Here is a 16,665-nt window from a genome sequence, read left to right as displayed (position 1 = left end):
TACAGGTATCTCAGGAGACAGGTAAGGTGGTCTGGTATTCCCATCTCTAAGAATTTTCCACAGTTTGTTGTGATACACACAGTAAAAGGCTTTAGCATAGTCAATGAAGCAGAAGTGGATGTTTTTCTGGAATTCCCTTTCTCTCTCTATGAGGCAACGAATATTGGCAATTTGATCTGTTTCCTCTGCCTTTTCTAAATCCAGCTTGCACATCTGGAAGTTCTGGGTTCACATACTGCTGAAGCCTAACTTGAAAGATTTTGAACATTAACTTGCTAGCATGTGAAATGAGTGCAATTGGACAGTAGTGTGAACATTCTTTGGCATTGCCCTTCTTCGGGATTGGAGACAGGAACAGCTTGCTTTTCAGTGAATACCTGTTGGTTCTTTTAGGATTCTTGAGTTCTTGGGTCTTTAGACACTTTTTTATTTTGGCAGATTTCATGACTGCTGGTGGTTTTTCCCTACCCATTTATATTTTGGCATTTGTGGTTTGTTGTAATTGTTGCCTGTGAATATTTGAGTTTATAATTTACTTCCTTTGTTTTTATGTGGTGATTGTGAGAGATCCAAAAACTTATGCCTCCCTTTTGCTTCAGTGTTGTCTTTATGAGTTTTCTTGATGCTGTATTACTAGGCATAGATACTCTGACTGCTAGATCTTTATGGAGTGTAACCTTTGCAGTAAGACACTTTTTAACACTATGAATATATTAAAAATATTGGGATCATAACCTTTTCTTCTTCTTCCTCCCCTTCCTCCCTCTCTATTTTTTTTCTCTTTCTTTTCCTTCTTTCTCTCCACCACCATTCTTTTTAATTTTCCAGGTTTTCTTTTATCACTTTGGAATTGCTCTATTTTTTAAATTAAGAGGTTGAATATTTTACTATTAAACTGTTTCTTATTTTCTTTCATGACTCTTGCTTCACTGTATAAAAATAGCACCCGCAAACATAGTGTATAGCAAATTAAAAAAAAAAGATTTACTTATTTATTTATTTTTGACTGTGTTGGGTGTTGCTTGCTGCATGGGCATTTCTCTAGTTGCAGAGAATGGAGGTTATGCTCTAGTTACAGTGTGTGCACTTTTCATTGCAGTGGCTTCTCTTGTTGCAGAGCACAGGCTCTAAGGTCTGCAGGCTTCAGTAGTTGCTGCACGTGGGCTCAGTAGTTAGGGTTCCCGGACTCTAGAGCACAGCTCAGTAGTTGTGGTGCTGGGTTTTAGTTGCTCTGAGGCATGCAGGATCTTCCTGGATCAGGGATAGAACCCTTGTCTCCTGCATTGGCAGCCATTCTTTACCACTGAGCCACCAGGGAAGCTCCTAGCAATATTCTGATAGCATTGTTCTTTATCTAACAGTGTGAAACTAGCAAAAACTTTTCTCCACTACCTACCAGTTATTTCCAATGGGAAGATCATTAAGTATTTTGACCTTAATCCAGGAATGTATATAAGCACGTTACAATATTATATAAGGCTTAAGATAACAGTGTTATCCTTGAATGGCATAACTTTATAACTGGTTTTTACCACAACTAATTTCAGGAATTCTGAGTATTTCAATGGGAGCCTAGCCTAAAAATCATAAGGTGCTGTGAAAAAGACTTACACTGTTTATCTGAAGTCATTAGGAATTCAAGGAGTATTTTTTCTGGTACCATTTTGTTGCAAGTAGTTTCTTTTGCTGCTGCTGCAGCTGCTGCTAAGTTGCTTCAGTCCTGTCCAACTCTGTGTGACCCCATAGACGACAACCCACCAGGCTCCCTGTCCCTGGGATTCTCCAGGCAAGAACACTGGAGTGGGTTGCCATATCCTTCTCCAATGCATGAAAGTGAAAAGTGAAAGTGAAGTCGCTGAGTCATGGACGACTCTTCGAGACCCCATGGACTACCGCCTACCAGGTTCCTCCGCCCATGGGATTTTCCAGGCAAGAGTACTGGAGTGGGGTGCCATCGCCTTCTCCAGTTTCTTTTGCAAAAGTTGTTTTTAAAGAGACCTCTTTCCTCCACTAACTTAAGTATGCTAGATTAAGTTCTTTCAAATTAGTTTATTTTGTTTGTGTAAATAAACAATCCTAAATAGATTTTGTGCATTTCTCACATGCTTCTTAACTTATTAGTTCTGAAGGGTTACTGAGTGCCATCTTGATCAGTCAGCCATTTCCCTAGCAAGATCTATTGACAAATCCTGAGTTTTCTGCTAGAGCTTCATTCATTTCAGTTATATCTATAGAGGAGAATAAAGTTTACCAGCAGCTTTCACACTTTGCAAAGCACCAAACTTCTCTTGTTCAATTTTGTCCCAAATTCAGGCAGCTTACACTAAACTGACATTTCCCAAAGCTTCCTGTGCCAAATTGCTGATTTGCATGATTTAACACCATTTTTTGTTGATATCATTCAGGTGTGCGATTTACCCATAGAGAGCAGAGCAGGCTGGTGCTCAGCATCCAGATGTCGACAGTCCTCAGCCCCGTAGCCCTCAGGGCATGGTGGATGCCCACATGTGCAGGCTAACACCACTACCACAGCTTGTAAGCCCTGTTGGCAGGAGTGCCTGGAATGACTGTTTCAGAGGTAGGTCTTATATCCCACTTATGGCTGGATTTTGCCTTGATATGAGTATCTGAGTGTATTTTGAGTATATAAGATTATAACATATATACTTATTAATGACATTTTTGGACTTACTGCTGGTATCGCATTGTGCTGTGTGTGTGCAAAGTCACTTCAGTCATGTCCAACTCTTTGCGACCCCAAGGACTGTAGCCCACCAGGCTCCTCTCTCCCTGGAATTCTCCAGGCAAGAATACTGAAGTGAGTTGTCATTCCCTTCTCCAGGGGATCTCTCTGACCCAGGAATCCAACCAGAGTCTAGTGCATTGCAGGTAGAGTCGTCACCATCTGAGCCACCAGGGAAGCCCATATTATATGGTGGAAAACTTTAGAGTTTTCTTTGTTTTTCATTTATTTTCTGTTCTATTTGCTCTTTGCTGGTTATATATTCAATTCATATGATAATTTGATGTTTTATGTTATTTTCAATTTGTCATGATTATCCTTATAGTCTCAGTTCAGTTCAGTTCAGTCACTCAGTTGTGTCCAACTCTTTGCGACCTCATGAATCACAGCACACCAGGCCTCCCTGTCCATCACCAACTCCCGGAGTTCACTCAAACTCATGTCCATCGAGTCAGTGATGCCATCCAGCCATCTCATTCTCTGTCGTCCCCGTCTCCTCCTACCCCCAATCCCTCCCAGCATCAGAGTCTTTTCCAGTGAGTCAACTCGTCACATGAGGTGGCCAAAGTATTGCAGTTTCAGCTTCAGCATCAGTCCTTCCAATGAACACCCAGGATTGATCTCCTTTAGAATGGACTGGTTGGATCTCCTTGCAGTCCAAGGGACTCTCAAAAGTCTTCTCCAGCACCACAGTTCAAAAGCATCAATTCTTCGGCGATCAGCTTAAGTGATATAATTTTCACTTTTATGAACAAAGAAATAAGTATTCCTGCAATTTTTATTGATCTTTTCTTTTTCCTGATTACCCTGATTTTAACTGATTATGGTATCTTTTTCTGTCTTCTTAGTGTTTACTTTGAACCTTTCCATAGGCATATTTCTATTACCAGATTAATCAGAATTAGATGATATATTTTAATTTCTACCAATATATTTGCACTCCATTCTCTATTTCAGCCCTTATCTCCAAGCTTTTGTTATTAAATAAAACCAGAAGAAATTGTTTCATTTTTTACAGGCTAAAATGACAAAATATTGGCAGTTTCATGATTGCTATTTTTGGATCACTACCCAAATAACTATTTCTTTAAGTTTAATTACATTACTGAAGTATGTCTTGATATTTATCTCTCTGATTCATTATTTCTTGGTATATGGTATAACCTCTCAATCTGTAGTTCTAACTCTTAATTGATTTAAAATAATTATCTTGAATTATATCTTGGATTTTTTTTTCTCTTCAATTTATACTCTTTTTTTAAAGAACAAAAATATTTAAATTTAGGATCTCCTTGGTTTTATATTTTCCGTTTCCTGTCTAGTCCTATAAAAAATCTTTAGTATATACATTTTATTTTGTTCTCCTTTCTCAGTTCTGTTTTTTCTCAGTGTGTGTTGTATTTTTTGATATTTCCATAACAGTCTTGATTTCTCTGATGATTTTTTTCTTTGACTTCTTTTTTGAGTCCTGGATATTTCATATGTATTTTCCTTTTGATGTCTGCTCACTTTTTTCCCTTTTGAATATTTGTATCTTTTCTTTGTGCTCTTGTTCTAAAATGATGTTTTTTCTATTTAATTCTCTGAGATCCTAGATATATATGTATTTGATATTTCTGTCTGCTTCTTTGTAATATTTTTTATGATGTGCTTTTTTGTTTTTCTTCTTTTGTGTTTTTTAAAAACTTTTAATTTTATATTGGAGTACAGCCAAGTAACAATGTTGTGCTAGTTTTAGGTGCACAGGAAAGTGACTCAGCCATACCTGTACATGTATCCATTCTCCCCCAAACTCCCCTCCCATCAAGGCTGCCACATAATATTGAGCAGAGTTTCCTGTGCCATACAGTAGGTCCTTGTTGGTTATCCAATTTAAATTTAGCAGTGTATATTGCTGTATCTGATAACAATATATAATGCTATATATAGTGTATGTATACATACACTGATCTCAAATTCCCTAACTATCCCTTACCCCAGCCCTCCCCCTAGGTAATTATAAGTTCATTCTCTAAGTCTGTGAGTCAGTTTCTGTTTTGTAAATACACATATTATTTCTTTTTAGATTCTGCATTTAAGGGATACCATATGATATTTCTCTTTCTCTAACTTCATTCACTATGGTAATCTCTAGGTCCATCCATGTTACTGCAAATGGCTTTATTTCATGGCAGAATATTTTTTAATGGCTGAGTAATATTCCATTGCATATATGTACCACATGTTCTTTATCCATTCCTCTGTTGATGGAGGTTTAGGTTGTTTCCATGTCTTGGCTATTGTAAACAGTGCTGCAGTGAACACTGGGATGTGTGTATCCTCTCGGACCATGTTCTTCTCTGGATATATGCCCAGGAGTGGGATTGCAGGGTTATCTGGCAGCTTTATTTTTAGTTTTTTAAGGAACCTCTATACTGCTCTCCATAGTGGATATTTTACTACAATATCTTTGACTAGATCTTTTGCAAATTCCTTTTTATTATCCCTCATCTTTGAATGATGAGCCAGCTATTTGGAGGTGTTTTGTGTTAGCAGTGTTCTGGGGTAGCAGGAAGCCTCCCTGGTGCACAGTAAAACTCCTTATGATTTAGGGTGTTGAGTGTCAACCAGTTGATGCTTTCATCTCTGAGGCTGACCAGAGTTTAACATCTACTCAAACGTTAGAACCTCTTGTCTCTCCTGTGTTCATACCATATTCCTTGATTGCATATGTGCATATGTCATAATTTATACATAACTATACATTTGGGCTTCCCTGATGTCTCAGTTAATCTTGCCATTTAAAAACCAGAAGTCTCTGTATCATCGACTTGAAATTTGATATGTGAGTGTAAAATTAGATTGAAAAGGAGATTCAGAATCATTTTCCTAAACTACTTAGGACAGACAGATGACCATTCAAGATTAGAGATACTCAATAAATAGGTCAAACAGCTTTTAACTGAAAAATGACCTATTGGCTAATTATAGGATGGGCTAGCACTCCTGACTCAGTGAAAGGTGTAAGGAAATCTAGTGTGGATATATTTTAAAATTTAGTTATGAACAGTTTTTAAAAGTGAAGCTTCCCTTGAGTTGTAAGAGATATTTGGAAATTAATTTAACTCTCATATTTTTAAATGGGAAAACTAAAGATTGGAGAGCTTTGTTGTTTCACATCTAGTTAATATCAGAGTGAATTCTAGACTATCCATGTTCCTAAATTCAGTTGTAGGTAATAGTTTCATTGTTTCTGCCATATCTGCATATTATTTAAAACTTTTTTACATATTTTTCTCTAATTTGACTCATACATTTCATTAAAATACATTTATATAAAGAAGAAACTGTGCTTAAATATGGGTACAGAGTCCCAGTGTTTGGTAAACATTAACTTCCAACATCATGCTGTTTCCTCCACATTCAACTATCTGAGAATCTACTCTGGTTAAGAGTCTGTCTATTCTGGCCATTGGTCACCATGACATTTTGGTTCCTGTGTCCAGAGATGAGGCTTTCTTGGACAGAAGTGCTTTATATCCTTTCCATGAGGAATAGCCTTAATCTTTTCTTTTAAATTTATTTATTTGGCTGCACTGGGTCCTAGCTGTGGCATGTGGGATCGTCACTGTGTTATGCGGGAATCTTTTGTTGCAATGCATGGACTCTCCAGTTGTGGTGCTGAGGCTCAGTAGTACAGTGCAGCCTTAGTTGATCTGTGGCTTGTGGGATTTAAGTTCCCTGACCAGGAATGGAGACTGTGTCCCCAGCATTGCAAGGTGGATTCTTAATCACTGGACCACCAGGGAAGTCCTGAGCATCTTTAATCTTTATCTAATGAAATCATCCCACCTCTACTTACTTTCCTCCTGACACTCAATTTATATGTCTTCAGTGGCATTCAATCCTTTCACTATGGAGCTAGAAGCCATCTTGGAATTCAACTTCCTTCATTTTACAGGTGAACAAACTTATCAGAAGATTAAATTGGCAATAAAGGATCGTGCAGCCTACGGCTAAGACCTAGGTTCAAATCTCATCCTCTTACTTGTCTGTGACCTTACAGAATTTACTTAACCTCTCTATAAATCTTAGTTTCTCTAAAGTGAGAATAATAATACCTACTTTAGAGGGATCTTATTGAGGATTAAAAAATATAATGAATATGAAAACTAAGCATGATGCCTGGTAAATAATAATTGATCAACAGAGTGCCATTTGACTCTTGTTACTATTGTTGTTATTATTATTAGTAGTAGTATTTGTATTTCTGCTACTATTGCTGCTTCTACTACCAGGTTTCAAAGTTAGTGTGACTCATTCAACCATACAGGCAAATAACACCTCAGTTTGACATAACATTTAAGAGACTTATGTCTTCTTCTTGACAATGGATTCTGTGATTAAAGGTACCAAATTGACTCCAGAGAATTATCTATAGATGTAGTATGAAACACTCCAAGGTCAGTATTATATAGAATAATAAGATGTATCTACCAAGTGGTGTGGTTTGAAGTATCTAGAAATATATCTTCCATGCTATGTGCATCAACTTGGAAAATGTCCTAGACTCTAGAGAGGTAGTCAGGTATAATAATTAAGACATAGGCTCTGGAGCTAGACTGCATTACTTCGAAATCTGACTCATACACTTAGTTAGTTGTGTTACTGTAGGCAAAATACTTGAATACCTCTGTGTCTCAGTTTCCCCATTTCTACATTGGGGATGATAATACCCGCTTCACTAGATCTGAGAGATCAAGTGAGCTACTGTATGTAAAGTTCATGGACTAGAGCCTGACCCTGTATTCACATATCTGTTTCTCCAGCTTTGGGGGCAGTGCTTTGACTGTGTCCTCCTCTCTCTTATGGATCCAGATCCAAGAAGAGTTGTTGACTTTTCAGTCTGTTCAGCTTGTATTTATTGTTCAGACAGTGTCATGCCTCCTAAGCTCCTTGCACACAAAATGGGAAACCAGAGGTATTATTAAAATATTATTATTATATTTAAACAACAGAATATTATATCCTCATGCATATATAGGTATGCACACACAGGCATATGCACACACCTCTGATCTGAATGTCATTTCTGCCTTGGTATTCAGAAATCCCTTAGTAAGTGGTCATTAAGCATACTGCTCTGCCTCTCTCACCCTCTTCTTTTCCAATACATTTTCTTGGCACCAGATGACAGAAATATCCCCAAACTTTTGCACATTTCAAAAATATGCTGTACCCTGAATAAGTCTCAGAAAGAAAATGTTGACAGACTTTGCATCAGGCCCATAAAATTCAAACCTAAAAAAATTATGGGCCTGGGTCAAAGGAGCTATTTCCAAGAAAACAGTTGGACTCCATGCAAAGGATTTTTGACATAGAACATACTCTTCTTTTAGACAATCAGTGGGAGACTAGCTGGTCCCCAGCCATGCATAAATCTGTCCATGTACAATTGGTAGCAGTTCCTAATTAGGGAAAAGGAGGGAGGGATATGGACTGAGCAGAGCAGGCTGAGACTGGCAGGCAGAGAAGAACCAGGAGGAAGTAGCCCAGTGCTTGCTGCTACCTTTCCTGAAACCTCTACCACAGGTCTGTACCAAGGATAAATCACCACCTTTTCTGGAGTTCAGGAAAATGAGACTATAAATAAATTATGTGTGGATGTGCCTGTGTACGTTATGGATGCTTTGGATGCGAGAGAAGCAGGAAGAGCAGGTCCAGGCCAGGAGAAGGGCAAATGGAGCAGCATTTGCTAAATACGGTGAAAAGCTGAGTGACCCAATTAATTTTTATGAAAACTCTTCCCCATACCCTGGTTATTCAGCCTGTGCTCTCTGATAGGGAAGAGAAAATCAATGCCTGTGATGTCTGATGGGTAATAAATTGTAAATAGCCAGGACGGGGACACTCGTGGCTCTCGGGAAGGCTTCTTTCCAGGGACTGGGTTCACTCCCCCGACTTCTCCCCCTGAACTCTGTTTCTCTGGGTTGGAATACTTAGTACCACCATTGGAAAACCTTTCTTGTAAATTTTTACTCCATTATATTGCAATTTTAGCATCTCACGCATTTGGCACTTAGAACATTTTTATAATGGTCTTTGGTTTATTTTTGGCCCAGTTTTACGGCTCTCTGCCAGGCCCAAACTTCTGCTATGTAGCTGACCCAAAATAGTTTCAAAGGCTCACATGTAACTTGATACCAAAATTTTCTCCTCACATGTTTAAGTTAGCCCTGTAAAATTTGATGACCCCACAAAAGTTTCTCTAGTTAGTAATTAGACTCATAGGACATGTCATCTCATTGCTATGCAAGGTGAGACAGTCAAGTGTCCATGTCACTCGCAGGTAAATCCAAACAAAAGATGCCTCTGTAGTCATGCCTCTGACTTTTTCTACAAGTCAGAAAAAGTTCTAGATGCATAGAAATAGAAATTGGACTGACATTTAAAGGGATCTAAATATGCTCCATAGCTAGCTAGGCTGGGAGAGTCCTCATGAGTCTTCATCGTACCATGGCTCATGACTTCCGCCACCACCAGCTAACAAGGCTGAATATTATTCTCAGATCATGTATAATAGGCCAACCCTTTACCATCTATGATCTTGTTAAAATGTTTCATTAGCTGTTTATAATTGGGACAGTTTTCACCACTGTTTTATAGAGGAGGGAATTTGTATTAATAGTTTAGAGGAGTGATTTCCAAACCCAGCTATAGAATTCCTTGGGGAGTTTCAGAAATCTTGGTGCTTAGGCAGCAACCCATACCAGTACATCAGAATGCCCGGGGGTAGAAGCTGGGCATTAGTATTTGGGGAAAAAAAAACCACTAATAAAAATGGTTCAAATGTGCAGCCGTGTTTGGGAACCACTGGTTTAGAGAGATTTAAGAGATTAGTTTAGGGTCACTAGCTAATACATGGTAAAATGAAGGGGCCATTTGAGTCCAAACCTTGCACTTTTTCTAGTACACCAGGCTGCCTTTCATCCTCCTGCTGAAAAAAATGTAAAACGTGTACAAAATAGAGCCCATGAACCCTGCTTCAAGGAACTTATGGTCTGAGGAAGAAAAATGATGTAGGTAAAGATAAAATCAATGTTAATCTGCGTGGTGTTGGCTTGTGAATTTAGCAAAAGCTTGGGAGCTACTGAGCTAGCCAGTCAAATGAGTCTACTTGGATATACCTTCTCCTCTGGAGACTCAATTTCTCAAGTCACCTCCAGGCTGTGTGTTAAGTTGGTAAGTCGTGTCCAACTATTTTGTGACCCCATGGACTGTAGCCTGCCAATTCCTCTGTCTATGGGATTGCCCAGAATACTGGAGTGGGTTGCCATTTTCTTCTCCAGGTGATCTTCCTGACCCAGGGATCAAACCACATCTCCTGCATCTTGTACATTTGCAGGCAGATTCTTTACCACTGAACCACCTGAGAATTGAGTAAGTTAACTCTCCAATCCAAAATAAAAGCCATCTGTGCTGTCAGTATGAAAGTACTTAGGGGGACAGGAATTTTAAAGTAGAGAACACGTGCAAAATCTGGGGCACTCAGTCCACTGACATGACTAGGTTCTGAAAGAAGGGACTTTGATGTGCTTTGGGTGTGCCATACCTCATGCTCCATACCTCTGAGTGGAAGATATGGAAGTACAGAAAGGTAAGGAACTTGTCTTCTGTGGTGAGTGTCAGAGCTGGAATTTCAGCTTGAGTTCTCTTCTCTGACTCCTGTTTTCTGCTCTGTAGTGCCTTGTCCACAATCCAGAGGAGATTCTATCTCCATAGGAGGTCAGTTCTCTTCATCCATTGTATAACTGTAGAAGAAGGCTTGCATACACCATCAGGTTCCAACAACAGGACTTCTTTCTAAGCATCCACTCTCACCACCAGGATATTCCTCACCCCCCTGATATTATAACACAATTCTACCATAATGATTTTCTGTCCTATCATAAGAAAATGTTATTAGATTCATCTGAACCATGAAAACAATAGAAGGCTAATAACAACGGGAGCAAATCAGAAGGAAACAATAGAATGGGTATATTTATTATACATTATATTTTATCTTGGCTATATGTTTACATCTCTGAAAAGGTTTGTTCTCTCTTTCCTTCACATCAGTAAGACCAACATCTGATATTGGGAGTTTTAGATGTTCCTTGTTCAAATAAACTCTCTTGGTAGTAAATGCTACCATTTGAAATGCTACCTAAATGTCGAATATTTTACAAACATTCAAAACAGTCATATATTCATTTTACAAAACTTCTTCCTGTGGTTGTTGCCTTTGTTTCACAAATGAGGAAATTGAGTCTGGGATAGATTAAAAATGTCTGCAATTCTTTGCTCCCCTTCTATCAAGAGGTTGGGTATTGTTCTCTCTTCCCTTGAATCTGAATTGGCCCTTGAGACTGGTTGGTTTGACCAAAAGCATGTGGTAGAAGTGTCATTGCCTTCTCTGGGTCTAATCTTTAAGAGACCTGATAGTTTTTGCTTCTGTTCTAGATGTCACGTAAGAAGTTCAAGTACTCTGAGACTGTCATGCTTTGAGTAAGCTCAAGTCAACCATGTGGAGAGGCTGCCTCACTGCGGGAGGGGCAGTGGGAAGGAGAGAGGGGCAGCGGGAATGAAAGAAAGGGAGAGGGAGAAGAAGAGAAGGAGGAGGAAGGGGCAGTGGAGGAGAGAGCGGGCGAGAGACAGACAGGCGTGCTTGGCCAGCACCAGTCTTCTGGTCATCTTAGCCCAGAAGTTATCTTGGACATTCCAGCCCCATCAGATACTATTTGGAGAAGAATCAAAAAGACTACCCGAAGCCAGAATCTGGGACCCCACTTGTGTCCAGAGTGGGGTCATCCTAGTCATTCCCAGCCCTCTGTGCTATCCTATCTGAGACCAAAGACATTGTGGAGCAGAGACAGTCTGTCTCCACCGTGCACTGCTCTAATCCTAGACCCACAAACCTGTGACTGTGGTCAGATGGTTGTCGTTTTAAACCACTGAGTTTTGAGGTGGTTTATTATGCAGCAAAAAGTAACTTAAGCAGTTTTGCCCGAACACAGAGGAAGGAGCAAGTCTGGATGGAAACCCGCATCTGTCTGCTTACAGAGCTGGGGCACTTTCTTCTCTGTGTGGTCTCTTCTGGGGCTTTAAGCCTGGTGTTGCACTTTCTATCCGGTCTCCTGCTGAATCTCTCTCAGCTTAAATTCTGAGCACATAGGAAAGGGACAGACATGGCTGTTCTCCTTCATCATTACAAGAAAAAGTTAAATGACAGACAAGTTCTGAGGTTAATTCCGGGTCAGCCTGTTCATTGTTCTTTTTTCTACACCTTAAGATGTAATTTGGTAGCAAAAGCAGACAAAGTTCCAGAAGACCCGCCCTAGCCAGGTCTTCATTCCTGCCACTCCAACTTCTCAGTTGTTCAAGTGAGACCATATTTCCCCCCCCACCTCTCTCTTTTTTAAGTTTTAAAGTAAAACATGATGATGGTAATTTTGCCAGAGGAAGGAGGCCAAAGAAGAGCTGTGCAGAATGAATGATTACCCCCTGTTCCAAATTACTGTGCGACATGTACAGTCATTTTGTGGGATCTTTAGGAAACGGCAGGGATTCAGCTTGCAGGATGAATAGGAGATGTTCCTACAGAAGAAGTTCTGTGTTTCTGTGGTAGCAAATGTACCATGTGGTGATGGCCCTGTGAATAGCTGTGTTTATCAAATTCCAAAGTAAATACTCAAGTGAAACTCCACATGAAAGGCCAGACCACAAGCTAGAGATTCCCCATGGCACTGGAGAGTTTACAAAAATGTCTGTGGTTTGTGAGTGTGTGTATGTGTGTTTAAACTGCACATCATTTATACATGCATTTATTTCTAATGATTGCTACACACAGCTAGCAGAACATCTTAGTCCAGATCTCTTACCTAGTGCTAAGTAGGCGACAGTGGTTAGACCTCATGCAGATTTTGTTGTGATAGACAATTTCTGATTTGTAGAAGTATTGTGTTATCTAACTTGTAACTCTGGGCAAGGAAGACATTTATATTGAGATGCAAGGAAACACTGAGCATACAAGGAACAAAGAAAGAGTAGGCATCCGCATAGGTGTTGTGAAGTAGACCGTGCTTGGGTGTGTGCTCAGTCATGTCCAACTCTTTCCCATGGACTGTAGCCCACCAGGCTCCTCTGCCTATGGGATTTTCTTGGCAAGAATACTGGAGTGGATTGCCATTTCCTCCTCCACGAGATCAAACCCCGTGTCTCCTGTGTCACAGGTGGATTCTTTACTGCTGAGCCATAGGTGAAACCCTGTGGAGTAGACCACTGTTGAGCAAATATTCCTTCTCTTGCTCACCACTGCCTCCATTGGAGAAATATACTTCCCACGCTACCAACATGGACTTGGCGTTGTGATTTGCTTCAGCTAATGAAATATAGTAGGAAATGACAGTGTGTGAGTTCCTGTCCTGGGTCTTTAGATGCTTTGTATGTCCACGTGAACCTCTGGGGGCTCTGACCTCTTCCCATGATAATGGCTGCTGCTTCCTCAGCCGGGGACCCAGGATGAGTGCTCATGGAATAGAGTTGTCCTACCTGCCTTCAGTCTAGAGAAGAGCCTTATGGTGTAGCCACTAAGTTCTCCTTGGTTTGTGATTTAGCATTATTGTGACAGTTGCTGATGTCAACATCAGCATTGAGTGTGTGCATTTGAGGAAAAATGCTGTCACAGGGTCTGGTGGAAGGGAAGGATGAGAGCATCATCATCAATGTGTCTCAACTTTTGTGCAGTTTTATTCTCTTGAACTTGTGCTTATAAATTGAAGCTGTTTGGGGAGTTGTAAGTCAGGTGAAACTCTAGAAAAACTGTTAGAATTAGGCCTTTAGTTTATTTAAAACAATGAATTTGTGATTAGGAAGGAAGACTGTCATCTGAGAGCAGGACGAGATTATGTATAAAGTTGTATGCTTAGTCGCTCAGTAGTGTCTGACTCTTTGCGACCCAATGGACTGTAGCCTATCAGACTCCTCTGTCCATGGACTTCTCCATGCCAGAATACTGGAGTGGGTTGCCATGCCCTCCTCCAGAGGATCTTTCCAACCCAGGAATCGAACCCAGGTCTCCTGCATTGCAGGTGAATTCTCTACCATCTGAGCCACCAGGGAAGCCCAAGTATACTGGAGTGGCTAGCCTATCCCTTCTCCAGGGGATCTTCCTGACCCAGGAATTGAACCAGGGTCTCCTGCATTGCAGGTGGATTCTTTACTAGCTGAGCTACCAGGAAATCCATGTATAACGTTACAGAATGACTGCATATGAGACAAGTGGGCTCCTGGACTTGCATTATAGGCAGATGGGGCAGATCCTCCACTGTGGGGAATTTACAGCCACTGTTTAAATTAGGTCAGTGTACTGAGTGTGTGCATTTGAGGAAAAACGTTGTCACGGGGCCTGGTGGAAGGGAAGGATGAGAGCATGCAATTGCTGCTGCCATAGAAGGTTGTGGGTGCCACTGATCTAAAATGTCTTATATGGAGGCTAATAAAATGAAGGTCCCGATCAAGACCTCAGCCACATTCCCATAGTCGAAGCAGTGAAAGGTCCAGTCACAGAAGAACACGTAGTCAGTCTCAGGATAGAGAACGACGTGAAGGCAGAGATAAGGAGAAAAGAGAAAAGGAAAAGGATAAAGGCAAGGACAAGGAATTATACAACATCAAACATGGGGAATCTGGAAACATCAAAGCTGGATTAGAATCTGCTACCAGCTGAACAGGCCAAAGCAAGACTTCATTTGGTTCTAGAAGCTGCTGCAAAAGCTGATGAAGCATTGAAAGCCAAAGAAAGAAATGAAGCAAAGAGAAGCAAGGAGGAAGACCAAACCACCCTGGTAGAACAAGTAAAAAGAGTCAAAGAAATTGAAGCCATTGAAAGTGATTCTTTTGTTCAGCAAACATTCAGATCAAGTAAAGAAATCAAAAAGTCAGTGGAAGCTAGTGAAGTGAAGCATGCAGCAGCCACACCAGGACCAGCATCAGTGGTGGCTGATCTGCCGAGTAATGAAAAGGAAATAGACCCAAGCAGCATCTCTACTGCTATCAAGTACCAAGATGACAGTTCTCTGGCTCATCCAAATTTATTTATTGAGAAAGCTGATGCTGAGGAAAAATGGTTCAAGAGATTAATCGCTCTCTGACTAGAAAGGCTAATGGGCAGTCCTGTGGCCTAAAGTAATATTCTTGTGGTTGAATTAACAGTAACATTGGAAATTTAGGTTTTTAAATCCTAGTATTAACTTTTTACTCTTAAAAACAATTTAGCTGATTATATAAAAAGGGTAATCTCATTTCATTCTTTTCTCATGTAGGCTCTACTAATTGTTGATTTGAACTTAATCAAACATTGTGAATATTGAAACTAGCATAAAGTTTAAGAATGCATGAAAATGTCATACTGTTAATAAAGCTAATCCTAGAAGTATTAGTATGAATAAAAAAATGTCTTATATGAAGGGAGGGAGCTGATTTTCCTTCAGAGTTTGAATTCACCTGCTTCAGGAGAAGCTGTGTGGCTGACTCCCTCTACAAATTTGAACCAACAGAATAAAATATTTTCTAAGATGCCAACATTTTCCCTAAATCCCAAGAGACCACCAGGGGAAGAGTGGCTTGGGCAGACAGTCAACTGTGACCGCATAAAAACTCTGCCATTTTTTTCAGATCATATTTTCTAGAGGGCAGTAACTTTGGTTTTTACTGTGGACACAGCAGTGTCCTAGGAAAAACATCATGAATTCAGTCATAGACAAGAAATTCATCTTCAAGACCTTTCTGGCTGCTGCTGGTTCTCTTGCCTTTGCTGTGTACCAAGGATAGAATGACAAGAGAGTACTGTAGTGCTACTCTGTGAGGCTGAACGTGAAAAAAATGTGAAAAAATAATCCAACCAATATTTACTGAATGACTAACATGTCCTGGGGTAGATGTTTTAAGTGGCTTACTTCAATTTACCTTTATGCAATACCCCTATGAAGTAAGTATCATTTGAATCATTTTACAGATGAAGAGTTAATTAATTTACTTCCATCCACTCAGCTAATTGGTAGAACTGTCTTGTTCACCTGGAAATTTTCTTTCTCAGTCCTGTCCTCTTTCTACTATGCTTGAGACTTTCCTGAAATTTCACTTTTGGCTTTTGAGATAGAATTTGGCAGAGAGATGGCAGCTGACTCTGTTAGAAACAAATTAGGGTCAAGTCATGCTGTACATCTTAAACTTACACACTGTTATGTATCAATTATATCTCAAAAAACTGGAAGGAAAAAAAAACTAAGGCAATACAAAATAAGGCAGCTCAGACTGTCTCATGGAATAGGAACAAAACAGGTGGACAGATGAAGCTGGGACTTTTCTCTCAGCCATAGGCTTTCTGCAGACCCTTGAAACAGGATTAGATGGATATTTGCAGCCGGAAGAGAAAGGAAAAAGGTATCCTTTAGCTTGCAGACCTTTCTCCATCATGTGGTTTATGCTGTGGAGAAGACTCCTGTTGTCTGGCCTCCAGTGACTTCTATATGATGCTGAGAACCTATAAAACTGCAGAGGCCAACCCAGTTCTGAATGTACATACGTTTTCCATTGGCACCTTTGTTAGCTTCTCAGTCAAGAGGAGGGTGGACTGGACTGGGAATCAGAAGAAGTGGACTGTAACATCTGCTGTGCTATGTGATGATGGGCAAGTCCCCTAGCATTTTTTCAATCCTCTGCCTTTCTATAACATGAAGCAGTTAGATAATATCAATACCCTTTTCTTCTTTTTAGCAGCAAAAATCTTAAAAAAAAATAAGGTCCACAATGGAATCCTTATAGGTAATGCAGAGTAACTCTTCCAGATTAATCAAGAATTAGGGGCCATGCTGGGAGAAATATCAATAACCTCAGATATG

General features: G+C 40.0%; 1 pseudogene; it reads left to right on the top strand.

The window, feature by feature from the left end:
• The window catches only part of LOC129557141 (serine/Arginine-related protein 53-like), a 32,173-nt pseudogene extending 17,101 nt beyond the window's left edge, over nt 1–15,072 (top strand).
• Nucleotides 15,073–16,665: the final 1,593 nt, after the last annotated feature.

This window comes from Moschus berezovskii, chromosome 7 (assembly GCF_049115385.1).
Source record: "Moschus berezovskii isolate FMDL1 chromosome 7, NW_MosBer_1.0, whole genome shotgun sequence".
Classification (NCBI taxonomy): Eukaryota; Metazoa; Chordata; class Mammalia; order Artiodactyla; family Moschidae; genus Moschus; species Moschus berezovskii.
Note: the sequence above shows the minus strand (reverse complement) of the source record. Positions and strands in the feature narration are given on the sequence as shown.